This window comes from Vombatus ursinus, unplaced genomic scaffold, assembly GCF_900497805.2.
Source record: "Vombatus ursinus unplaced genomic scaffold, bare-nosed wombat genome assembly UNPS02014782.1, whole genome shotgun sequence".
NCBI lineage: Eukaryota > Metazoa > Chordata > Mammalia > Diprotodontia > Vombatidae > Vombatus > Vombatus ursinus.
This window is the reverse complement of record NW_020954560.1, coordinates 5,667,724-5,695,007: the sequence shown is the minus strand read 5'-3', so window position 1 is coordinate 5,695,007 and position 27,284 is coordinate 5,667,724.

Genomic DNA, 27,284 nt, shown 5'->3' with positions numbered 1-27,284 from the left:
ATCAACAGTTAGCTCTCTGGGTTTAGAAAAATCAGTTTACCTCTCTGGGCCCTAGCTTTCTCATCTGTCCAAAAAGGGGGAGAGGGGTAGATTGCAATAATTTAAGATTATTTCTAGCTCTATAATCCCCTATCTTCCATTTTAAATATCCTGATCAAATAGAAATAAAGTTTAAAATTTAAAAGAAACAAAAGAAATAAAGAAATAAAATAAAAAACAAACTAAATAAAGTTTAGTTGTTTGGCATGTTTAGGTTGACCAGGCCAAAACCCTGTGAAGAATATATTTTCATAGAGTCCCAGCACCTCCAAGGCAGAAGACACCTCAGCAGGTACCTAGTCCAACCAGTGCCTGGTTAGGACTTCCATAGAAGCTCCTTCAGGGCAGGGGCTATGATATTTTTTTGTCTTTGAATCTCTAACAACCTACCAGTGCTTGGCATATAGTAGGTGCTCAAATGTTTCTTGAATTGAAATATTCAGAGGAAGCTTCTACCTTCAGATCTCCAGTGATGGGAATCCTACCATCTCCTTAGACAGCCTGTTTCTCTCTTGGACACTTCATGTGGTTAGGAAGTTTTGTTTTAAATCAAGTCAAAAATCTCCTTTTCCTCAATTTCTAGCCATTTCTTCACCCCTCCTTAGATGGCATGGTCCCTAGTCCAATCCCTAAACTGCTTACCCACCTCTAGTCATGCTCTTATTTGCCAATATCCTTCCTTAAACATATCTCTCAGAAGTGAACCCAATATAGTCCAGATGCGGTCTAGCAAAGTAAGAGTATGGTGAAATTATCGTTTCCTTGCATGCCATGTTTCTCTTAATGCTTCCTAAGAGGATACTAGCTTTCTTGGCTACAGCATCACACTTAAATTAACCTTTCATTCATATACTCATTCATTCATTCAGCAAACATTTACTAAGTCCCTACTCTATGCCAGTCATAACTACCTTTAAAGTGGGAAGAAGAAGAAGAAGAAGAAGAAGAAGAAGAAGGAGGAGGAGGAGGAGGAGGAGGAGAGGAAGAGGAGGAAGAGGAGGAGAAAGAAGATGAAAACGAGAACATTGGAAATGCACGATCTTAAAGGAAGTGTGATGCTGACCTCATCTACACAACACCAAAACATCTGGATGACTGCCATCTGAGTACGTGGGCCAAACATCTGGATGGTTGTCTCCATCTTGAACAAAACACCAAGAAAAGTGAGTGAATCTTTCCATTTGTTTCCAGAATGAAGTTGGCCTCATATAAACACAACCACTGTAAAATAATTGAATCAGTATGTTTCCATTTTTTCGCCCTTCTCCACCTAACCACAGCTCCCTCCTCTTCAGGCATCACTAACATTTGATTTGGGAGGGAGAAGATGATGGGAAGATGGGGGGAAAAAGAAGAGGAAAAGCTGAGTTGAGGCTAGGAGGCTTGCTCTTGAATAAGGAGCCTCTCCCAACAAGCAAGGAAGCCTACAAAAGAACAGAAATGCTCCCCCTTTCCCTATCTCCGTCTCTGTCTCTCTGTCTCTATCTCTCCATCTCTGCATTTCTGACTCTCTGCCTCCTCCTTCTGCTTTCATCCTTGTGATATGGGGTTCTGGTGGGGTAAGAATCTCCATCCCACTCCTCTCTCTTCCTGTACTTTAACCACTACCCAATTCAGTCGTACCTCACCATAATCCATATCCCCTTCATTCTTCCAGTTCCATGGTATCTGCGGAAACTCCTTCATAAGTAAACAAACTCCCCTCATCCTGATTCTTTTCATTTAGGTCTTTCCATTTTACACTTAAAAATGTGTATTTTTGAGTGAAAAAAAAAAGAATCCCTTGCTACCTTGCTTCATACCTAGTGATCTTTTTCTCAAGCTCATTCTGTTATACATGGGCCAGGAGGAGGAAGGAAAGGTGGCCTCTTTCTCTTCTCACTGTTGCTTCCAGACCATTGCTTCACCGCTATCACTTAACATCTCCACCGTTGATGTTTCTTCAATGCTTCTATATTGTTCAATTAAAAACCTTGTGATCACCTACCACCTTCTAGGAATTCAAGTATATGGCTCAGTCTTCCTCTCCAACCCAAACCTTACCATTGTGCTTGGAGGCGTCAATTTATATGTTGATTTATATTTGGACATTTTTCAATTTCCTCAGTGCCTATGACATGCCTTTATTTTACTTTGGCCACTCATAGGAATGGTCTCATTGTCACCCATAACTGTGCTACCTTCAAGATCCAGATCTCTGAAATTCCTCCCTCAGAGCACACCTTCCTATCTATCCAGCTCTCTTTTCCTTCTCCTCTTACACTTAATCTTCTTCTCTATAACCTCTAGTCCTTTCATCCCAACCTGTTCTTCTAGTCTATCACCTTGATTCTGGCCTTACTTTGTTCTCTTCACAGAATTCACCTTGTGGTTGTCTACTTCAACTAAACATTATCCTCTAGCCTGAATCCCTTTCCCCCTATTGCCACCTTACCTTTCCAAACCCTAACCCTGGTAACCCACACCATCTACTTTCTCAACGCTTATGTTGCTGAACCCTGCTGGAAGAAAATCAAGCAATCTTGTTAACTATTGATCAGGACCATTAACCTAGTTTCAACTACTAGAACCTCATGACTGCAATCTCTCTCTCTCTTTCTCTCCATCTTGCTCTCCCTCTCTCTCTCCCTCCTTCTCTCCTTTCCTTTCCTCATCTTCTAAGTCCTAACACTAAAGCACTAGAAGCCATATCCCCAACATGTTTGTGTGTGTTCCTGCAAATGCAAGTAAAATTGATCAGGTCATTCCTGTGAGCTATTGCTTAGTTTTTCCTTCTGTTTTCTCAAACGGATTTGGGGAGTAGTGGGAGTAGGGGTGGGGGCAGAAATCTTCTTAATGTTCTGGACTCTTGGGAGAAAGTGAGCCCGGGTAGAAATAAACTCTCCTTACTTTCCCAGCACTTTGGATCTTTCTTTTGCTTTGTCTTGTTCTTTGTGAAGATGTTTTATCTCTTCCTCTAGACTTGAAGTTCTTTGAAGGCAGAGATCATGTCCTATTTCATCCTTGCATCTTCAGCAACTATCAGTAGGACTTAAGGAAATAATTGGTGAATTGAATTTCTTTGAACTAAATGGAACTGAAGGGACCAAATAGTAGTAGGAGGGCAGTGTTTAGTTGGAAATGCTCCTTGCTAGAGCCAATTTACCAAAAAAACACAACAGAGTCTACTGGTTTCCTGTGTCGCATCGCGCTGCTTCACACAACATTTGACTTTCTAAAGAGTAAAGGAGGAAAGATTTAAAGGAGGTTTGGTTTTATGAAGTAGGGCAGGGTTATTATTTAGCTGTGTGACCAGCTGTTATTATTCTCTATACCTCAGTGTGTAATCAAAGCTCATAAAGGTGCTACTGTGTGGGAGGTCTACATTTCCTCCTTATTAAACCTCCCCAGATGTTCATCTGTCCTGACATTCTATCCATCACCGCCTGGTTCAGCTCACCTTCCAGCCTCTTTCTTCCTTGATGCTCAAACTAGGGGACTCAGCATGTTAGGCCACATGGCTGGCTACGTGGTAATTGCTCCCCAGAGTAGTATCCCATCTGTCTAAATGTCTTTTTTCTCCTTGATGTGGTTGTGTGTCTACTCTGATTCAGAACTGCCTCTCTCATAAGAACCTGACTCCAAACCACAGATGAATTTGCACATTACTTTTGGAAATTGTCTTAAGAACTCTCTGACATCCTAAGAACTCTCTGACACCACTCATACATGTTTCTGAATGGTATATTCTAGCTTGGTCATTGAGCAGTGAGTGGGGATCAGCAGGAAGCATTTATGTGGCTTTTTTTTCTGAACACAAGTCAGTCAAGGCCATCTGTTACATGGATCCATGGACCAAACATGCACTAGGAGTTGGGAGACATAGGTTCAAATCCTAGGTAAGTTTCACAGAATCAAAGGGTCATGTTTTTAGAAGTTATATAACCCAACCCCTTGGTTCACAGATGAGATAACTAAAACCCAGGAAGGTTAAACCACTTTTCAAGGCCAGACAGGTAATTAGTAACAGAGAGAGGATTAGAACTCAAGTCTTGTGCAGAGTAGGTTTGCAATTTCATGTACAATCATATTGGTAAATCAAATTGGTAAAGATGATAAATGACAAAAAGTGTTGGAGAGATTGGGAAGACAGGCACACTAAATTGCTATTAGTGAAACCGTGAATTAGTCAACTGTTTGGGGCATGAATTGTCAATTATTCTAGAAAAGTCACTATAGTTATGTTCATACCTTTTGATATAGAGAATTCTTTACTCAATATTCAACCCCAAGGATTCCAAAAAACTAAAGAAAGGTTCCATATATAACCAAATATTGGTAACTGCACTTTCATGTGTTATAAACAACTAAAACAAAATGGGTGCCTATCAGTTGGAGAATGGCTAAACAAAATGTGGTATATGAGCATAATGAAATATAGAGACAATGGGGTACTGAGCATTGGCCCTGGAGTCCAAGTGCCTTTGCATTTACATCCTAATTCTGACTCAAACTACCTCTAAGATTTGGGCGAGTCATTTAATTTCCTTTGATCTCAGTTTTTTCATCTGTAAAATCAGGGTGTTAGACCAGGTGGTCCTATAAAATTCTAGATCTGTGAACCTATTTTTGTACCATAAAAAATTACAAATACAAGGATTTCAGAGAAACATAGCGGGATTTGTATGAACACATGCAAAGCCAAGAGAGCAAAAGAAAATGTTATACACAATGACTACCATAATGCAAGTAAAGACAATACCAAGAGGCAGATCTATTTGAATTAAATGAATCATCACTCTTGGTTGAAGAAAACAAATGATTCTTCCTTTTTGGTAGAGGCTATGGCTGCAAAATATTGCATTAACCATTAGATATATTTGCTGTATGTTGTGGTCACTATATTTTTCCTTGTTATAAGGGAGAGGGGTCTATATGTAAGAAGTGGTTATCAAGAAACAACTATGGTTTAAAACAAATCAAAAGGCATATATGATACTATAGAATAAAATAAAACAAGGGGACTATACTTGATTTCTAAGGTTTCTTCCAACTCTGATGGTCTATGAATTTACAGAAGTCAACCAATGTCATGTCATAATCATGGCTACCAAAAAAAAAACATGATTAAAGATGCATAAAGTCTTAAACAGTGGAGTTCTGACAACCCAGGCTAAAGACACTTCCAGGTGGGAACACAGGTGTGGGAGTCCATCTGAGATCACACCTCTCTCAAGAGCAAATGATGCGTCCATTTGGAAAGTAGACTACTAAGCTGCCATGGACTTTACTGCAGGTAAATTTTCACTAATATCTAGAGGTAGTGTACATAAAAGATACTTTTTTTCTGAGACTAGATTTCTCTCTCTCATCAAGGCTACCACTTATGAGTGAAAACTGTACCTCCTCATTGTCAAATGCTATTTCTACAATTTGGAAAATTGCTGGTGCTGCTATAGGCACTGGAGGTTGACTCAAACCACTTTGATATTCTGGGAGGGATCCCAAGAGCAAATGAGAATATTATCAAGATTGACCACTTCCATTCACTGCCTATCTTGTGGGAAGAACTTTTAGCCCTTCCCCAATCTACCCCATAGGTAGATACATGACAAGAGGGATCTCTGAATACCACACCCTTATCACTCAATCACAGAGCTCTAGCCAGACTGAGAGTCATCCACAGACCAATCTGCCATCACAATAAGGAGAAAGCAAAGCCTTTTACTCTTTCCATTCCCAGAACAACTTCACTGAACTTCCCATAAAATCCTAGATTGAAATCTGGAACGGATCTCAGAGGCCATCTAGCCATTTTACAGATGAAGAAGCCTGATGTTTATGGAGGATGAATGTCTTTCCCAAAGCCCCATAGCTAGTATCAGAGGAGAGTCTTCACCATACTATGTACCTAGGTCCTCTCCCTCCAGAGCCAGTTCTTTTTCTACTGTTCCTTCCTATAATCTATCTCTTTTTGACTCTGTAAATCAGGGATTCTTTTTGGTGGGTGGGTACATGTACCCACCAAGGTATCTAAAGATAGATCTCAGAGGGTCTATGAATTGGATAGTTAAAAATTTTATTTGAATATAAGTGATATCCTTTTTAATCCCATGAATTTCATTTTGTACATTAAAAAAAAACATTCTGAGAAGAAGTTCTTAGACTTTACCAGACCAAGGAAATCCATGACACAAAAAAGGTTAAGAATCTCTACTCCTGACTGAACCCCTTCTCCTAGTAGGCAATATGGATGAAGACTTTCTGCCTAATCCTTAGAGTAGAGCTGCAGAACTAATACATTCTCAGGATCCAACAGAAGATAAGTACTACTAGAGAGATGTCAAACTCCTAGATCAGACCCCAAGTCCAACTTCATAGGAAATATCATAGCTTTGGTAGATTCTTTCGTGGCGGGCTCATATGTACCCATTTGGGATGAGTGTGGATGTATGTTTCTTTTTACCTGCTTGCATTTATTAATTCATTTAGACATTAAGCAGTTATTGAGTACCTACTATGTGTCAGGCACTGTGCTAAGCACTGAAGATACAAAAAAAGGCAAAAGACAGTCCCTGCCGTCAAGAAGCTCTCAATCTAATGACAACAATCAAGCAAATATGTACAAATAAGCTATCAACAGGAAAAAAATGAAAAGAGGGAGGCACTAGAATTAAGAAGAATTGGGAAAGGCATCCTGTAGAAGAGAGGATTTTAGTTGGCAAAGTATATGGAAAGTTTTCTATAGCTCCTCCAGAAACTGCTCCATTTTGCCCACTGGGAGGCTTTCATCCATAAGGTAGTGCGTAGCTCAGTAGCCATCCTAACCTACCAGACAGGTGGGATCTTGGTTCTTCCAAAAGAACATTGTATACAGTAATGGCAATATTGTTCTATCTCTGCAGAATATAGTGATATAGAAGGCAATAATGTCCAAAAACAGTTACATTGGGATAGGAATACCGACAGGTGCTCTGTTCACCAGAAAAAATATTCTATATGGACTCCAAGTTCTGTATGATGCCAGGATCACTGCTGTCTTAGCCTGAACTTAGTGGCTTTCTTTGTCTTGTAAGATTATTTCTTTTGTGCTTTTGAGACATCAGTTCCATGTTCTTTGGCGCCCTCTATTGGTGACAAGTCAGACAGCTTTGCCATTATAATTGTTATCCATTGTAAATTTTAGACAAATGTATTGCGTGTGTTCTGACAGATAGTTGGAAAAATCTTCAATCCATTCATAATCTCCCCCTGAGGCAGGGATGCCTAGCTTAAGATAGCAGGAACATAAGTTTAGGAGAAAGGGGTTGGGGGAGGCATTCAAAGAAAGATTCAAAGACATCAAAGGTCTGTCATGAGTAGATGAATTGGTGGTAAAAACCAGAGTCCCAAGCTGAAGGCTTCTGCTGAAGTTTACAGAGTCAAAATGCCACGAGTGCCACAGAAGCCCACTGACATTTTCTGGCTTGGTCACATCAACTTAGCTCCTTGAAAAAGCCATCTAAAATAGGTACCTCCAGTTTCTCTCCTCTCACTCTCTTAACCCTTGGAGACAATCATTCAGGTTAGTAAAGTTAGTAAAAGCTGCAGCCTTAGTCATCTCTTCTACTCCATTCCATAGGTCATTTCTATGTTTGAGGTTGGAATACTCTGACATAGTCATGGGTCATAGAACATTAGCATTGGATTTAATATAATATGAGTGTATTAGGGGGACGGGGGAAAGGAGATTGTTCCTTTCTCTCTAATCTAGTTGATATAATCACAGATAGGGAGAGATAATAGAAGAGACAAAGTGCTAATATAGTAAAGTAGCATGTGCCCCATGTGTGAAGAAATTGCATTTGATGAAAATGATGGGGAGGAAAGAGCTTTCTGGTAGCTGGCAAAATATTGGCCATGCCTTTGGTGACCCTTAAAAGACTAATTCTAAAGAGTAAGGGCACAGTTTGAGGCAGGACGCAGCTTTGTGGATTGTGGTCCCTAAGCTCTAATAAAATGCAATAGGGAGGGAGGAAAAGGGGGAAATTTTCTCTCCTCCCACCTTGATTGGCTGTGGATGGCATCTTGCAGTGGTGCTACTGATATAGCAGGAGACAGCACATCTCTAAGGGAGCAGATATACATAGACCCAGTGATTTCGGAGCAGGAAGCAGCCTCACGGAGCAGGACCTCTGGCAGCAGAGAAAAGAACTAGTTGTGCAATTAAGAGAGAAGTAGTTCTCACAGTTGAGAATTGAACTATGAAAGGGAATAGAACCAGGGAGTCCAGTCAAGTGATCCACACAGCAGAGACCCTGCACCCAGGGAGAAGCAGTGGCAAGGTCCTGAAATGTCAGAAGCTTGAATTACCTAGTTCCCTATGGGCCCAACTCATTACCTGGGTACTCTAAATTTGAGTCTGTTCTTCCCAAAGATGCTGTGTTTATCTGTGGGAAAATTTACCCCAGGTTGGATGTTTTGTAGCTACTATTCTTACTATGTTGTCTTAATAAATGTCTTTTCTTAGAGCTAATTATACCTACTGGCTGACTATTAAAGGACAACTCACTAGTGGGGTTTTTTTTTAGGACTTTTAGGAATATAGACCCACAAAATACCCTCATACTTGTGAGAATAATCACACACACCCCAGGAACACAGGTGAATGGGTGGTAACAATCATCTGCAAACCTGTGAGCACTAATTCGGGGGAGTACCCCAGAAAAGATACTACATAAGAAAGAAGGCCTTTTAAGGACATCACGGTTTATTGTTTTGTTTTGTGGGTTTACAGAATCAAAAAATTGCCACCAAGAGGTCAATCCACTGATGATGAGCCTCTCCATATTAATTAGATCAGCTTTAAAAATAAGAAAAGAAAAGAAAAAGAAAGGAAACAGTCCGATTCTGGGACCATGCTCAAAACCTTCCTAACAGTGGAACCAGATAGAATTGGTGATTCTCTGGCATAGTCTTTAAGGATCCAGGGTCATTTCTATGGCACAATGAAAAATCAGAGCAGGACTTTAAAAGACATAGATGGACATTACATTAATTTCCTACAGAAGTGTAATTGATGTAAATCAATTGCCATAACAAGGGACAAAAGGGACTAAAAAGTACCTTAATAGCATGCACTTGACTCACTTGCCAAACAGAAAGATATGGCAACCAAGCACTGGTTTAGAATATAAGCTTGCCTATAAAATCTTATGGAGAGAGATGATAGGAAATGATGAGCAGCAGCACCTCATAAAGCAGCAAGAAGCAGCAGAGGGTAAAAGTGTTATAAAGAAAGCTTGATGAGAGATTCAATGAAGCAAAGAAAAGCATCTTGGGGTCATTTAAGGATGAAAAGGGAAGGAGATATGCAGACAGAAGAAAAATGGAAAAGACACACAAAGACTGCTGTAACAAATTTCTCTTGCCATCAAAGATAGAGTCATCACACATGGACTCTAACATAATCCCAGATGTGATTATAAAGGAGGAAGAAATGTTTTATACTGAATAAAGACAAGGAAAGCAGCTGGATTAGGCCAAATATACAAAGTCAAGGTCCATGCTGTAAGCCACACAACTATGAGGGTTTTGAGGGATGGATTCATAAGGTATCTGAAGGAGAAGAATGTATCAAAGGCATGCGTGGAGAAACCAGAACTTAATAATACTAAACAAAAGATGCCTGACAAAAAATCAGCAGCTCTGCAGCTATGTACCGACATTCTCATCTAAAGAAAATACTTTTCTTTTCTGGCTAGAACCATGACCAGATAGAAGTCAAGAAAATACCACATATTCCAGAATCCCTTCTGAAAAGGTAAAAGGATATTGTGATTATTGTTTGTTGATTAAAAATTAACTTTTGGTTTAATAGAGCAAAATCACACCTAGAATTTTCTTTTCCCCAAAAGTATCTCACATGCATATATCAAAATTATACAATATTCTTTGAAATTTTAATGGAAATTTCTTTAAAAATCTTTTGGTTACTAGGTGGCACAGAGGATAGAGGGCTTGGCCTGGAGTCAAGGAGACTTGAGTTCAAATTCATCCTCAGACTGGCTATTTGACCTAAGCAAGTCACTTAACCTCTGTTTGCCTCAGTTTCCTCAACTGGAATAATAATAGCACCTATTTCTTTCAGTCATTATACGAATCAAATGAGATAATATTTGTAAAATGTTTATGATGGAATCCTAATAAAGCTGCTCTCCAGCCCCAATATTCTAACTTCCTTATAGGCCCACTGCCTCTATTTAGCCTACTTAGATAGTACTTGGCATACAGTAGGTACTGTATAAATGCTCATTCCCATCTAAAGCAGGGAAATACATCTTTACTAGAGTTGTTCCCCACTGGCATGTAGGACATCAATACAGAGTTCAAAATGAAGAGGGAGTCCCTGTGGATGGTGAAGACTTCCAAATGATCCTGTTTGCAGATGACATTGAGCTGGTCAATTGAACTTGAATTTTGCCAAACCTCTTGGAAAAGATTTGCAATCATTCAAAAAAAATTTGACCTAATCATCCTCAAAGAGAAAACCAAATGGTTGAAGAATGTCTGCTTTTGAGATTATGATAATGGAGTTAAATGGATGACCTAATAGAGTTTGCTTTCACACACACACACACACACACACACACACACACACACACACACACACTTCTTTCACTAGATAAGTAGATGAACAGACAAGCCTAAATCATTTTCAGTGCCTGGCAAACATATAATTAATTAGTAATTAATTTAATTTAATAGGACAAAAGAATCAGACTGGGTTATCTTTAGAAAATTGTAAACTTTTCCTAGAAACAAAGGCCTACCTTTTTAATACACATATTCTAAGAATGTTGTTGCAAGTTATGGAACACTATGGACACAAAAGAATTGAAATAAATGTCATTTAGAAGGTAATAGATTGGTGCATAGTGGGTGTGAGCAGGCTTAGAAACTTGTTCCGCTATTATGCTTGTAATGTTAGGGAAAAGCAAGGAAACCCCCCCTCCCCCCAGAGCATTGGGTGGACCCTCTGTGGAGGTCAAGAGTCTTAGTAGGCATGAATGGCTTGCAATTAGCATCACTGGAAAAAAACACTCACATGGATGAGATAAGGAAGGAAGCAAGTATTGAAGTGCTTTACAAATATTATCTCAATTGGTCCTCGCTACAATACTGGGAGGTAGGTACCATTATTATCCGTATTTAATAGTGGAGGAAACTGAGGCAGACAGATTTCTAGGGTCACACAACTAGTAAGTATCCAACGTTGGATTTGAACTCAGAACTTCCTGACGTCAGGTCTAGTCTCTCTCCACCGCACCATCTAGCTGCTTCTAAAGATTAATGATCTGTTTGAGGACTTGAGTACCCAAGTCAGAAGAATGGAAATCTTCATTGGTGGAGGTAGTTTCCATACTGGTAGCCTCTAGCCTAATGAAATCACAGATCTAGACCAAAATAAAACAAAACAAAACAAAATAAAACAAGAACTTTCTAAGAATTAGAAATGAATGAAAACATAATGAGCTACCTCAGGAGGTAGTGAGTTTCTCATCACTGCTTGTCTTCAAGCAAAAGTTGAATTATGTCTGCCTTCACTACCATAACCAGTTACAAGGCAGTGAGCAGGATAAGATACACGACCAGTGGATATAGCTTCCACATCACTCACTCAGTAGTCTGCTGAGCTCAGACAGCACCTGGTGAACTATGACCCCTGACATTTGATCTTGCCCTTCATCCAGCTCCTTCTGAAGCAGAAACTCTTTCTGCTATACTAATAGACTAGTCTCCTTCAACCCTCAAGAAATTCATTGACCTCCCCAGTTGAGATGATCCAGTATTCTGTCACGTGTTTGCCCCTGCTCCTGTGGTTGACCTTACCTTTCATCCATGATTAGTCCCATACCGTAGTGCAACTGCCTAGCAGGCAGGCCTTGTCCCTGGGCTGGGATGGATAGAACAGGACAGATGAGATTCAGATCTTAGGTGAAGATTGGTTAGTTATATGATCTCGGAAACTTCCTCCAAGTTTAAGATGCTAGCATAAAAGGAGGGCTGAAGTGAGTCATATGACTTTGGTTTATAACCCCATTCTTTCACCAACCACCTGCATGACCTTAAACAAATCATTTCATCTATCTGGGGCTCAGTTTCTTCATCTGTAAAATAAAGGAACTCAACTAGACTGAGAATTCTTGACCTTTTTTTGCATCATGGACTCCCTTAGAAGGGGTCTGGTGAAGCCCACGAGCCCCTTCTCAGAATGATACTTTTAAATGTATAAAATAAAGTACATAGGCTTATAAAGGAAACCAATTATATTGACAATCATGAAAATATTTTTGTAAACAAATTTGTGGACACCAGGTTAAGAACTTCTGGACTTGATGACTTGTAAGGTCTCCTTCGTCTCTAGACTGGTGGTCCTATAAGATAATTAGTCATTTTTTGAAGGGAGTCTAGACCTATGATTTTAGATAAGGAACTTCCCTCCACTAAGGCCGATCAACAATCGTCCAACTTAGAGTCTTTTTTTTTTTTTTTGCTTTTTTTGGTGAGGCAATTGGGGTTAAGTGACTTGCCCAGGGTCACACAGCTAGTAAGTGTCATGTGTCTGAGATTGGATTTGAACTCATGTCCTCCTGACTCCAAGGCCAGAGCTCTATCCACTTCGCCACCTAGCTGCCCCCCAACTTACAATCTTAAAGTAACCAAAGTTACTTTGGTGTATAGAGCACTGGGCCTGCAGTCAGGAGGAGCTGAGTTCGAATCCAGCCTCAGACCAGATACTTGACACTTACTAGCTGTGGGACCCTGGGCAAGTCACTTAACCCCAAATGCCTCACCCCCCAAAAAAAAGAGTTACTTTGGGGCCCTGAGAAGTTAAATATGTTTCCTGTGGTCAGAGGTTCAACTTGAACCCAGGAAATCTGGATTACAAGGTCAGCTCTCCATCAACTAAGCCAAACAACCTTTAAGCTTATAATTAGTATCTCATGCTTATTTTTTTTCCCTAAGTGCAGATAACAACACTGACCTGAAATCTCATTGACACCATTCATTCCCTCTTGTAGCACTCTCTTCATAGTAAGAAACAACTCCTCCCAGCCTCAGGAGAATCAGCGTGAGTTCAAAGAAGTGAGGTCGAGATGGATGAAAGATGACTCCACTAAACTGTGTGGGTGGTCCTGGATGTAGGTTCCTGTGTGTCCCCCTCTTTTAGTCATGGACCTCTTTTAGTCTTCTTGACCCTGTGTGCAATTCCATCAGATATAGCAGAGTGAGTGCTGACTGATGTGGGTAGAATCATTGTAGGAAAAGCTTATCCCCTCCACCCTCTGGGACTCTTCTTGGACACATTCATCCATTATTGACTGGGGAGCATGGGGAATGTTGAGTCGTAGACCTTGAGAGATAGAAGGCATCTGAGAGGTCATCTAATAAGACCAGCCTTCTGCCCAATAGATGAGTTAGATTTGATGATTCCACAAACATTTATTTGTGTGGTACAGTGGAAAGAGAGATAGACTTGGAATCAGAGGACCTCCCTGGGTTCAAATTCTGGTTCTGCCACTTAACATCTGTGTGATCCTGGGCAAGTCACTTGACTGGGTACACCCTTTTTCCAACTCTAAAATGAGGAGATTAGAGTAGATAGACTTGAACAATCCCATACATCTCTGAATCTAAGCTCTTATTAAGTGTCTATTGTGTTCAAGGTCCTTCTTATGTATTCTGGGCACTATTTCTGTCCACATAGGCAGTCATATCACAACACCGACTCTTTGAAATTCCTCTACAATCTCCCCTATATGTTTTATATAAGGCAGCTGCACTATGGTATGGGAACAGTCAGATATGAAATGTAAGGCCAATCCTTCCTGAAAACCCTGCATAAGCAGGGACATACACTTGTCAGAATATTGTATCAAATCAACTTGGAAGATCAATGAATGTCTTGAGAGTCAAAGGAGGCTAGTCTATTAGTACGACAGAGAGGGTTTAGGCTTCAGGGGGAGCTACCTAGACGAAGGGCAAGATCAAAGGCTGGAGAACCCAGCCTCTGCTGGAATGCCTACAGTGGTGAGGGACTCACTACCTAACAGGGCAGCCTAATCCATTTTCAGATGACTGTGTTAGGGAGGTTATCTTTATTTGGAGTCAAAACCTGACTCCTTATAACCTCTCTCCACTGGTCTGAATTTACCCTTGTAAATGGCATAAAAATTTTCATTTTAGCTGAAGGTTAATTAATTGAGGGTTAAAATAAGGCAGGGGATATATGTCACAGCCAAATGTCATTGATATCAGAACTAGGGGCAGTTTTAAATTGTCTAGACCACATATGGATAATTGAGAGTTGACTATGTGACTTTGAAAGCCTGTTCCCAATGTTGAGAGCTAACTTCAACAGCTAGTTAAACGATGTCACAAGCTCGGTTGACAAATAACTGATCATTTCATATTCTTCAAGTAATACCCTTTTACCTGCATGCACATTTGGATGCAATCCAGCTGTTGCGGCTACCAGATGGTCTGTGTGTGCAAGCTGAGACCTATCAGAAAAGTAACATCTGGAAAACTTTGAATTACATTCTTCTTATTAAAAATATCCCTTGGGGGTAAAAAAGAAAACAAAAAAAACCATTTAATGGTTAGTGTTAAGGATGTGGAATATTAAAGTATTTCTGTCTTAATTAAGATTTGCAGTCTGTGGGAGATGTGTGTTAATAATGACCCTTTCACTCCTAAAATCAAAACAAAATTGAGTTTTAGCTATAGAGTGGGAACAATGTTGAGACCATGAAGAGAAGATATTATCTTTTCACATTTCATTCTAAAACTGTAATAGTTTATGTACATGCTGCTTTAATATGTGAAGATTACTGCTGGCTCACCATTGTTGAAGCAAGTGGTCTAGTTAGAGGCAGCTAGGTGGATAAAGTATTGGTCCTGGAGTCAGAAAGACCTCAGTTCAAATCTGGACCCAGACACTGCGACCCTAAGAAAATCACTTAACCTCTGTCTGATTCACATTCATTATCATCTGTAAAATGAGTATGGTAATAGCAGCTGCCTCCCAAGGGTTGTTCACAGGGTATTTGCAAAGCACTTTGCAAAACTTTAAGTGCTATATAAATTCTATTATTATTTGTTATTATTATTATTATTATTATCATTTATCACAGCAAGGATGGCTTTGTGCATTCTCTTCTTCAATTCCTTATATGATCAAGAGCACATAAGGCTACAATGACTGGACAGAGTTAGCAACATAATTGAAAGCCATCATCATAGACCTGCCCCATGACTTTAACATCATTTAAATGACTTGGCCAGTAGTCTGAGCTGATAACAAGCAGAAAAGGATTTTCTCATGGTATTAGAATTCCACTGTGTCCAATATTGCAAAGACATCACCCTCTCCTGAATTTTCCTTCTATTTTTCTGGACCCTCCTTCTTTGTCTCCTGCATTGGATTCCTTTGCCCAACCCTTTAATGCTGGTTATCTCTCTCATGTTACTGTTGAGGGTTTCACCCCTCAACATTCTTCTTTCTCTGTACTCCCTCCTTTAATGGTCTCATCCATTTCTAGCTTCAGCTATAGCTTTTGTGTCAATCACTCCCAAATCTACATATCTATATCTGTGGTCTGGTTAAAGGTAACTAAGTAGATAAAATGTTGGACAATGATATCTATCTGTCTCTCTGAAAAACAAACATTAGGAGGGATGTTTAAAAGGTAGAAATGACAGAACTTGGCAAGAGATTGGGTACGTGAGATGAGAGCCCGTGAGAAGAGATGTCCTCTTTGTTGTAAGCCTTAGTGACTGAAAGGATGATGGTACTCTCACCAATAGTAAGGAAGTTAGGAAGAGGGGAGAGGTTGGGGCAAAAGATAATAATTTAAACATGTAGATTTTAAGATGTCTATGGGCTGTCCAATTTGGGATGTCCAATCAGCAGTTGGTGATAGGAGACTAGAAGTCAGCAGAGAGGTGAAGGTAGGCTAAATAGATACATAAAAGCTGATGTAATCACTGAGAGAATTAAAATTGAGGGAGAAGAGAAGAGGGCCCACAGCAGAACCTTGAGGTGTACCCCCAGTTAGTTAGCATAAACTGGAAGAGGACCCAGGAGAAGGGGATGATCATTGTTGTTGTTCAATCATTCAGTTGTTTGACCCTTTGTGACCCCATGGGCCAGATCATGCCAAGCCTTCTATCCTCCGCTATCTCTTGAAGTCTATGTGCATGTTTGCTGTTTCCATGACACTATCTCTCCATCTCATCCTCTGCCATCCCTTTTGCCTTCAATCTTTCCCAACATCAGGGAATTTCTCAAGAAGTCCCACCTTCTCGTTATGTGGCCAATTTTTTTAACTTCAAATTTTAACTTCAGCTTCAGTATTTGACCTTCCAGTGAATAACCTGCATTTATTTCTTTAAGTACTGACTGATTTGATCTCCTTGCTGTAAAAGGGACTCTCAAAAGTCTTCTCAAGCACCACAACTCAAAAGTGTCCATTCTGCAGCACTCAGCTTTCCTTACAATCCAACTCTCACTGCCGTACATTGCTACTGTAAAAACTATAGCTTTGAATATATGGACCTTTGTCAGAAAATGATGTCTCTGCTTTTAATTTCATGGCAGCAGTTGCCTTCTGCAGAAATCCTTGAGCCAAGAATATAAAATCTGACACTGCTTCCATTTTTTCTTCCTCTATTTGCCCAGGAAGTAATGGGACCAGTTGCCAAGATCTTAGGGTTTTTTTATGTTAAGTTTTAAGCCAGCTTTTACACTCCTCTCTTTCACCCTCATAAAGAGACTTCTTAATTCCTCTTCACTTTCTGCCATCAGAGTAGCATCATCTGCATATCTGAGATTGTTGATATTTCTCCCAGAAACTTTAATTCCAGCTTTTGATTCATCCAGCCTGGCACTTCTCATGATGTACTCTGTATACAAGTTAAATAAATTAAGGTGATGCTTCATTCTTTTTCCAATTGTAAACCAATTAGTTCTTCCATGTTCAGTTCTATCACTTCTTGGCCCACATAAAGATTCCTCAGGAGACAAGTAAGATGATCTGGTTCTCCCATCTCTTTAAGACTTGCCATATTTTGTTATGATCCACATGGTCAAAGACTTTAGTATAGTCAATGAAGCAGAAGTAGATGTTTTTCTGGAACTCCCTTGCTTTCTCCATAATCCAGCGAATGTTGGCCTCTGACTTCTCAAAAACCAGCCTGCTCTTCTGGTAATTCTCAGTTCACATATTGCTGAAACCTACCTTGCAGAATCTTAAACATAATCTTGCTGGTGTGTGAAATGAGCACAACTGTTCAGTAATTTGAACATTCCTTGGCATTGCCCTTCTTTAGGATCTTTTCCAATTCAGTGGCCATTATTAAGTTTTCCAAACTTGCTGGCATATTAAGTGCAGCGCTTTAAGAGCATCATCTTTTAGTGTTCCCACTAAGGAACTTAGTGGGCAGCTGGGTGGGGCAGTGGAGAGAGGTCTCTTATCTTTCCTATTCTATTGTTTTCTTCTGTTTCTTTGAGTTGCTCATTTAAGAAAAACTTCTTATCTCTCCTTGCTGTTCTCTGGAATTCTGCATTCAGTTGGATCTATCTTTCCCTTTCTCCTTTCCCTTCCACTTTTCTTCTTTCCTCAGCTATTTGTAAAGCCTCATCAGCCCGCCATTTTGCTTGCTTGATCTTCTTTTTCTTTGGAGTGTTTTTTGTTGCTGCCTCCTGCACAATATTGCGAACCTCTGTCCATAGATCTTCAGATACTTTATCTACTACATTTAATCCCTTAAATCTAGTCATCATGGTTTTGCCATTTCCTTCTTCACCTCATTTTACAGAAGAGGAAACTAAGGCAAGCAGGGTTAAGTGACTTGCCCAGGGTCACACAGCTACCAAGTGTCTGAGGTTGGATTTGAACTCACAAAGATGAATCATCCTGACTCAAGGCCCGGAACTCTATCCTCTACCTCACCTAGCTTCCCCAAAAAGATGATTAGCAGTGTCAAAAGCTACAGAAAGGTCAAGAAGGATAAAAAAAAGGCATCCTCCTGGTTATGTATTTGACTTTTCTGATTTCATCACTGTGCCTCATCTGTAGTCTTGGCTTGGGACATCCCTCTGCTATGCTGGTCCTTTTCTCCCATTAGTGAGCCCCTCCCATTGAGGGCCTCCATTTTGAGGAAGGGCCCAGGCCAGCCAATCTTCTTTCCTCTTCTCACTATGCTTCTAACAACCTCCCACCAATGCATGCTTCCTCTTTTTTCAGCTCCTTTTGTGTGCTGTCTTCCCCCATTAGATCGTAAGCTCCTTGAAGGCAGGGGCTGCCTTTTTGTTATTTGTGCACATACCAGTTGCTGCCACCTTATTGATTCATAGCTATTGTTAAGACAGCAGTTCAATCTCTAAAACCAGTGGAACAAAAAATTTGAGTTAAATTGAGTAGCCATATGAAAACCCTTCCCAATTAGCAAGGGAGAGTTTGTAGGAATCTGCACAAATACATGTTTTCACTGGTATTTGTTCTTGCACACTGCCCTAGTTCTTTCATTGCTGTTTGATTTTTTTTCTAAGAATGCATCTACTACCTTTAACACTTCTTAGCTCAAATGCAGGAAGTTACTAAGTTCCTTTTCATTTTTTTTTAATTTTAGGCGACTGGGGTTAAGTGACTTGCCCAGGGTCACATGACTAGTAAGTGTTAAGTGTTTGGTCTGAGGCCGCATTTGAACTCAGGTCCACCTGACTTCAGGGTTGGTGCCCTATCCACTGCCCCACCCAGCTGCCCACTAAGTTCCTTTTCAAAGACAGAATCAGAGAGTGTTGGAAGAAGGAAGGACCTTAGAGACTGCCTTGTCCAACCCTTTAATTTTACAGATGAGGAAACTGAGGCGCAGAGATCACACAGTAATTTGGTTAATAGTTTTGTTACTAGAACCCAGGTGTTCTATCTTCCAGGCCAGGGATCTTTCCTCTGTAACCAGGCTGATGTAGAGGATGAGCAGCTGATGTGAAGTAAGAGCATGGGTGAGGCAGCTATAAGGATCAGGAAGCAGCTGAATACAAGGTGAGTGGCATCCAAATTTGCATTCTTACTGGCATGGCTAAATCAGGAGGCATGACGGATTCATCCCTAGACAGATGAGCATGTCGAGGCAGTATAGAAGGCAAGGAATGCATGAAAGATGGCACCTTTGAGGAATTTTGCTTAGTCAGACAAATGTCAACTCTTCTCACACACATTCTCTCTTTCTTCCTGAGATTTGGTATTGATCCCCCAGTTTGAATCTCTATTTGTGTAATTGGCTTTCTCATTCATATCAGCCCCTCGGATTTTGATTTTCCAAAGAAACTGTGGTACCAATCCATGCTAGTCTTCTGGTTTATGCTTGTTGGGTTTCTGATTCAGATCACCTCCTCCCTTATTACCCTCATCCTTACCTCCCTCTCATGGCCCCATCCATTTTCCTAACCGCCAGTAAAATTCAGCCCTCCCACAGACAGGATAAAACAGGTTGTTACAAAAACAACGGAATATTCAAAACCACAAATCCTAAATCCAGGAATCTAGAGATTGTACATCACTAATTCAGAATTAAGAACCTTGGTTCCTTGGTTCCTTAATAATTAGTCACTTCCTGAGAATAAGCCTGTCAGAAATTCATCTTGGCATCGTATGTGAGGGTGGGAGATGGGAGGAAACTAGAAGATGAATACTACCAATGATGCAGCCAAAAGAGTGATAACTTTAATTTCAAAGAATCTAGTTTGAATCCCCTCTCAGCTACCTGATATGGGATGGAGCCTGCAGTTTGGTGTTCTACCAGCAGAAGGCAGGATTGGGCTCATGAACCCACTATGTCTCTCCTAAGGCTGGAGATATCCCACAGAGAGATGAATTTAGAAAGAACTCATAGCACTTGAAGTCCCTTTGACAGTATAGAAACAACACAGGTTGGTATCTAGTTAGCAAAAATGTTTAGTTAAAATAGGAAGCTATCTGATGGCCAGCTGGTGTAAGCTCTTCCATTGCCCCACCCTCAGTCCCCGCAATGGGACATAGTGGTACTAGATAAATGATTGTTGATTGATTCATTGGTTTGTTGGGCACTCTTGGACACAGATTCTTGAGCTTTGTAATGAAGACTTAGTTGAGTTCTAGAGATACAAATAAAAAGGTCAAAGATTGTCCCTGCCCTCAGGGAGCTTATAGTCGAATAGGTGAAAACAAAACATATAGGAGATTGGAGGACAGGGCTGGGATATTTTGGTTTGGAAAGTTATAGGGATAGTAAGTAAAACTAGGGAAGAATAGTTGACATACCCTTTCTAAGAACAGTGATAGAGTTTATTTGATCTTGGTTCTAGAAATGGAAAGGTTTCACATATGGTAGCAAGGAGAAGGTCAGGAAAGTAAAGTGAACTGAAGTATAGCCAGAGCCTTGGTGGGTGACTGAAGCTACCACTAATCAACCAGGACAGCAGAGCCCCAGGATGAGAGTTATGGGAAAGAAAGGGCTAAGTCTTTCAGGGCTTGGTTTCTAGTCCAGTCAATACGGCAGCTAACGGGGAGGTGGCTGTGGAGGGAAGGTGCCGCTTTCATGCACAATGTAGTAGAAAGGCCACTGAATTTAGAGTCAGAGGGTCTGGGTTCAAATCTAGGCTCTAACACCTACCTTGACTTCAGGCAAGTTACTTGGTCTTTCCAGGTATCAGCTTCCTCATTAGAAAAATGAAGGGTTTGGATTAAACGATCCACAAGATTCCTTTTAGTTCTAAATACTGTGATCTATAATCATGCATCCAGGATAAGAAGAGAAACCTTAGAACTTCTGACAGAAACTGGAAGTCATTATTTGTAATCTGTGTTCTAGGTTCACATATAGTAGGTCTGTTTTGAGAGGTTTATACAAAAATATCATATTCTCTTTCTGGCTTATTATCAATACCTGTTATTTACTCCAGGAAAAACTTCAAATATAACAGGTATAGTTCATGTTTAGTTTTTTTCCATATGTGGGCAAAAGGAGTCCCCAGCTCCTGTACATGCATTCAAGGTAACAAATGCATGCTGATTATGCCAGCCTTTATTTCATCTCATAGAAAATGCAAAAGATACAAAAGACTCACAGGGGTCCATGAGCAAATACCAAAAAACAAACAAACAAACAAAAACTAAAACAGACATAAATCACTCAAAATAATAGTAGTTCCAACACTCCAGTGAGACTTTCTTTAACCTGACAGAGACTGTCAGGGCCTGGACTCCCCTGGAAGGAGAGCACACTTTGGAACTCCTAAATAAATCGTTGCCTTCTCTTCAGACCTTCACTATCCAAATAACTCACTGCAATAAAAAGTTGGGAGGGCGGTGGCAAGATTCCAATCTCTTATTCCTTTTGCATGTCTTTTAACCCTTCCTACTACTCCTCTGACTGCAAGGGCCACATGTATAATCCTTTTTTTCTCTACATGGGATGCTCAAGAACTCCCCTTTTCAGAGGCAGCTAGGTGGTACAGTGGATAGAGCACCATCCCTGAAGTCAGGAGGACCCGAGTTCAAATTCGGCCTCAGACCAAACACTTGATATTTACTAGCTGTGTGACTCTAGGCAAGTCACTTAAGCCCAATTGCCTAAAAAAAAAAAAAAAAAACTCCCCTAAAATCCCCTAGGATCCAGGTTTCTAACCTTTTTGTGTCATAGACTCCTTTAATAGTCTACTGAAGCCAACTAGGTGGTGAAATGGATAGAGTTCTTGGCCTCGAGTTAGAAAGAGCTGAGTTCAAATCCATCCTCAGACACTTACTAGCTGTGTGACCTTGGGTAAATCACTTAACCTTTGTTTGCCTCAGTTTCCTCATCTGTAAAATAGGGATAATAATAGCACCTGCCTCCTGGGATTTTTGTAAGAATCACATGAAATAATAATTGTAAAAGTACTTAGCTCAGCTCCTGACACATAGCAAGCACTATGTAAATGTTAGCTATTCTTATTAATTACTCACAAGACAACCTTCAAGACTTGTATTACCCAAGAAATCTCCCTTCTTTGACTAACAGGCTAGAGTCTGAGATTCCCCCTGCCTAGGAAATCAGAGTTCCAGTTCCTCAAACCTAGAGACTGACATTCAGAAGCTTGGGCCAAGAAAAGCTCCCTCAGGCCATGTTCCATCAGGAACTCAATCTCTGCCCCAGCAGCTTTTGGGAAAGTCTACCATTGTCTCTGACCTGGGCTCAGAGGCTATGGTCCAGCAGATGCTCCATCTATGTCCTCTTGTGCCAATACAGGCTTTCCCAATTCCTGAGGAGAGAATGTTTGAATGCACAAATTTTCCCTTTTTCCCCTCCTCCCCACCTTCACCCTAAAGCTGACTCCACTTTATTGTGCTCTGTTCTGCCCTCAGAACAAGGAAAAGGTGAAAAGGAAAAAGAGCCAGGAAAAGTTTGTCACTGTCTTTAAGAATCCAGGGCAAAGGGATGACTCCTCTGACAAAATTTGTTTTTCCTGAGTCACAATCAGTCAGCCAACTGCTGGCAGCCCCACTCACTGGAACTAATCAGAGCTGCCAACTGTCCTCTTAACAAGGTGTCAATGCCATGTCTCTACTTTATGAAGCAGGAATTTCAAACTTTTTGGTCCTTGTACTCCTTGGCTTTCAAAAAGCTACTTATACCCCCTAATCAATGTAAAAGTAAGTAAATTCTAAAGTTTACCATACAGTAACCTGAAATAGATTAATTTTTAGAAAGAAAATTATACTTGGTCTACAACATTCTTTCTTTTTTCATTTAAAATTTTTTATTCATTCATTTATTTTTACAAGCATTTATTATCCTTTCCTCTGACTACTTCACTCACTGAACAATTAAAAAGTGGAAAAGAAAACCCTTATAACACATGTGCATGTCCAACAAAACAAATTCTCGCTGTGTCCATATCCAAAAATGAATAGGACCATCACCTCTCTGGTAAAAAGTAGGGTGACATGTTACATTTTCAGTCTTCTGAACTCTTGACTTATCATTACATTGATTGGATTATTCAAAAACGTTTTTTTCCTCTGTATTGTGATTGTTATTGTATAATTGTTCTCCTTTTCTTAAGGCAAATGATGAAAAAAGTGAGAAAGGAGGCCAACAGTACCAGGTCTCAATCTATTCTATAAAGCTATAATTACTTTTAAAACAGAACTATTTGATGCTTTTTTTAAATAGAAAGGTTGAGGGAGCCAAGATGGAGGAGTAAAAGCAGTGACTTGCTTGAGCTCTCCCCCAGACCCCTACAAATACCTATAAAAACAGCTCTAAACAAATTCTAAAGCAGCAGAACTCACAAAAAGACAGAGTGAAACAAATTTGCAGCCCAAGAGAGCGTGGATGATTGATTGGAAAGGTATATCGTGCTGGGCTGGGAGAGGAGCGCAGTTTGGCATGGGTGCCCAGGCCACAGCAAACCTGGAGCAGGCCTCAGAGGACTGAATTGCAGGCAGCTGTGGCAGTTTCCAGACCTCTCAACCCTCGAATGCCAGAGATAACTTGGAAGGTCAGTGGGAAAAGTCTGTGTCAGTGGGGAAAGAGAGAAGCCGGTGGTCTCAGCTCCAGTCCCCGAACTCGGCAGGGGCAGTGGCCTCCTCCTGAGCTTCTGGCCCACAGACTGAGGGGGAATCAAGTGGCTGATCAGAGGGGGATTGCAGGGATCTCTCTGCTGGTGCAGGATTCTCCTGCTTCACCCATGCTTGGATCTGGGTCACAGTTCTGGGTGGTGGCCCTGGGGCAAGGAGGAGTGCTGGCGTGGTGGAGCTTGTAGTGACTGTGGAAAGGAAACCCTCCTCACAGTTCCAAGACAGAAAAGAGTGCTCATAGACCAGAGCACAGGCCAGGAAAGGACCAAATACCTCACCCTTGATCATACCACCTTGGAAGAACTGAAAATTTACAGATCCCTAGAAGTAGCTCTGAACACAGCTGCACAAAACCCCTGAAACTTGGGACAGTACATTCTCCACATTGGAAGCAGACCTTAACAAAGACCTTAACAAAGAGTTTAAAACTCAAATAATTGGCTGGAATCATGACAAAGCAGCACAAAAATAGTCAGACTACATTATCTTACTTTGGTGACAAAGAAGATCAAAACATACAACCAGAAGAAGACAACAAAGCCAAAGCTCCTACATCCAAAGCCTCCAAGAAGAATATGAATTGGTCCCAAGCCATGGAAGAGCTCAAAAATGATTTTGAGAAGCAAGTAAGAGAAGTAGAGGAAAAATTGAGAGTGATGCTAAAGGAGGCCCAAAAAAATTGAAGAAAATAACACCTTAAAAATAGCCTAACCCAAATGGCAAAAGAGGTCCAAAAAGCCAATGAGGAGAAGAATGTCCTAAAAAGCAAAATTGGCCAAATGGAAAAGGAAGTCCAAAAGTTTACTGAAGAAAATACTTCCTTAAAAATTAGAATAGAGAAATTGGAAGATAGGGACAATTTGGGAAATCAAAGCACTGTAACACTAATCCAAAGGAATGAAAAAATAGAAGAAAATGTGAAATATCTCATTGGAAAAGCAACTGACCTGGAAAATAGATCTAGGAGAGAGAACTTAAAAATTATTGGATTATCTGAAAGACATGATCAAAAAAGAGCCTAGACATCATCTTTCAAGGAATGATCAAGGAAAACTGCCCTGATATTTTAGAATCAGAGGGCAAAATAGAAATTGAAAGAATCTACCGATCACCTCCTGAAAGAGATCCCCAAAGGAAAACTCCTAGGAATGTTGTAGCCAAATTCCAGAATCCCCAGGTCAAGGAGAAGATCTTGCAAGCAGCCAGAGGGAAACAATTTAAGTATTGTGGAAACACAATCAGGATAACACAAGATTTAGCAGCTTCTACATTAAGGGTCAGGAGGGCATGGAGTATGATATTCCGGGGGGCAAAGGAATTAGGACTACAACCTAGAATCATCTACCCAGCAACACTGAGTATAATCCTTCAGGGTAAAAAATGGTCATTCAATGAAATAGGGGACTTTCAAACATTCCTGTGGGAAAGACCAGAGCTGAATACAAAATTTGACCTTCAAATACAAGACTCAAGTGAAACATGGAAGAGGTAAACAGGAAAGAGAAATCATTAGAGACTTATTAAGGTTGAACTGTTTACATTCCTGCAGAGAAAGATGATATTTGTAACTCATGAGTTCTTTGTCAGTATTAGGGTAATGGGAGGGGAAAAAATTATATGTATGTATAGATAGAGGGCACAGAGGGAGTTGAAGATGAAGGGGTAATATCTGGAAAATAAAATTAAGGGGTGAGAGAAGATTATACTGGGAGAAGGAGAAAGGGAGAAGTAGAATGAGGTAAAATATCTCACATGAAACAGACAAGAAAAGGCTTTTACAGTGGAGGGGAAATGTGGGAAGGTGAAAGGGAATGAGTGAATCTTATTCTCATAGGATTTGGCTTAAGGAGGGAATAAGGTACACACTCAATTGGGTATGGAAATCTATCTTACCCTACAGGAAAATAGGGGGGAAGAGGACAAGAGAGCAGAGGGATGATAGAGGAGAGGGCAACCTGAGGGAGAGGGTAATCAGAAGCAAACTCTTCTGAGGAGGGACAGGGTCAAAAGAAAAAATAGAATAAATGGGGGTAGGATAGGATGAAGGGAAATATACTTAGTTTTTCACAACATGACTACTATGGAAGGGTTTTGCATGACTACACATATATAACCTATATTGAGTTGCTTACCTTCTCAATGAGGATGGGTGGGGAGGGAGGAAGGGAGAAAATTTGGAACCCAAAGTTTTAAAAATACATGTTAAAAAAATTGTTTTCACGTGCAACTGGGAAATAAGAAATACAGGAAATGGGGTATAGAAATCTATCCTGCCCTACAGGAAAATAGAAGGGAAAGGGGATACGAGAAGTGGGGAGAGATCTGAAGGAGGGCAGATTAGGGGAAGGGGTATACAGAATGCATGCCATCTTGTGGTGGGGGGAGGGATGATATGGGGAGAAAATTTGGAACTCAAAATCTTGTGGAAGTGAACGTTGAAAACTAAAAATAAATAAATTTCAAAGTAAAAAAATAAATAAATAGAAAGGTTGATCAGTGGAACAGATTAAGTACATAAGATACAAAAGTAAATGTACATGTTAACATGATGTTTCATAAATCCTAGACCCCAGCTATTGAGGTAAGTATTCACCATTTGATGAAAACTTCAGGGAAAACTGGACAACAGTCTAGCAGAAATTAGTCTAGATCAACATCTTACAACATATACTGAGATAAACTCCAAATGGATGCATGAATTAGACATAAAAGGTCACATCATAAAATAATCAGAGAAGGAAGGAGGAAATTACCTTTCACCAATATGGGACAAACAAAGGAATAGAGATGAAATGGACAATTTTGATTACATAAAATTAAAAACTTTTTGCACAAATAAAATCAATGCAGTTAAGATTAGAAAAGAAAGAGTTAACTTTGAAAAATTCTTTATAGCATTTTTTCTCATAAAAGTCTCATTTCCAAGATATATAAAGAGCTGATTCAAATTTATAAGAATAAGAACTATTTGTCATTGATAAATGGTCAGAGGATATGAGCAGTTCTCAAGGGAAAAATCAAGATACCAGTGGTCTTATTTTAAAAAGAAAAACTGCTCTGAATCACTAATAATTAAAGAAATACAACTTTAAGGAACTCTGCAGTTCCTCACATAGCATATTAGCAAAGGTGACCAAAATAAAGGAAAGTTACAAATTTTGGAAGGGCTGTGGGTAAAGAGGCAAATTGATGTTGGTGGAGCTACGTACTGGTCCAGACATTCTGGAAAACAATTTGAACCTATTCCTAAAAAATTACTAAACCATGCCTAGCTTATAGCCCAAAAATGTCAGGGAAAAAGAATAAGGATGCACATGTGCAAAAATATCTTTGAGGAGCAAGTTCTTTGAGTAGCAAAAAAGTGGTAACTAGGGGCCTCCCATCAATTGGGAAATGGCTAGACAAAGCATTATATATTAATATAATGGAATACTGTTGTGCCATAAGACTTTTTTTAGAAGGATAAATTCAAAGAAATCTGGGAAAGGTATACATGAATTAATTTAGAATGAAGTAAGTAGAATCATGAGGTCAATTTATACAATAACAATAGTGTAAAGACAAACAGCTTTCAAAGCCTTAAAAACTGATTGATGTGATTAACCACAATTCCAGAGG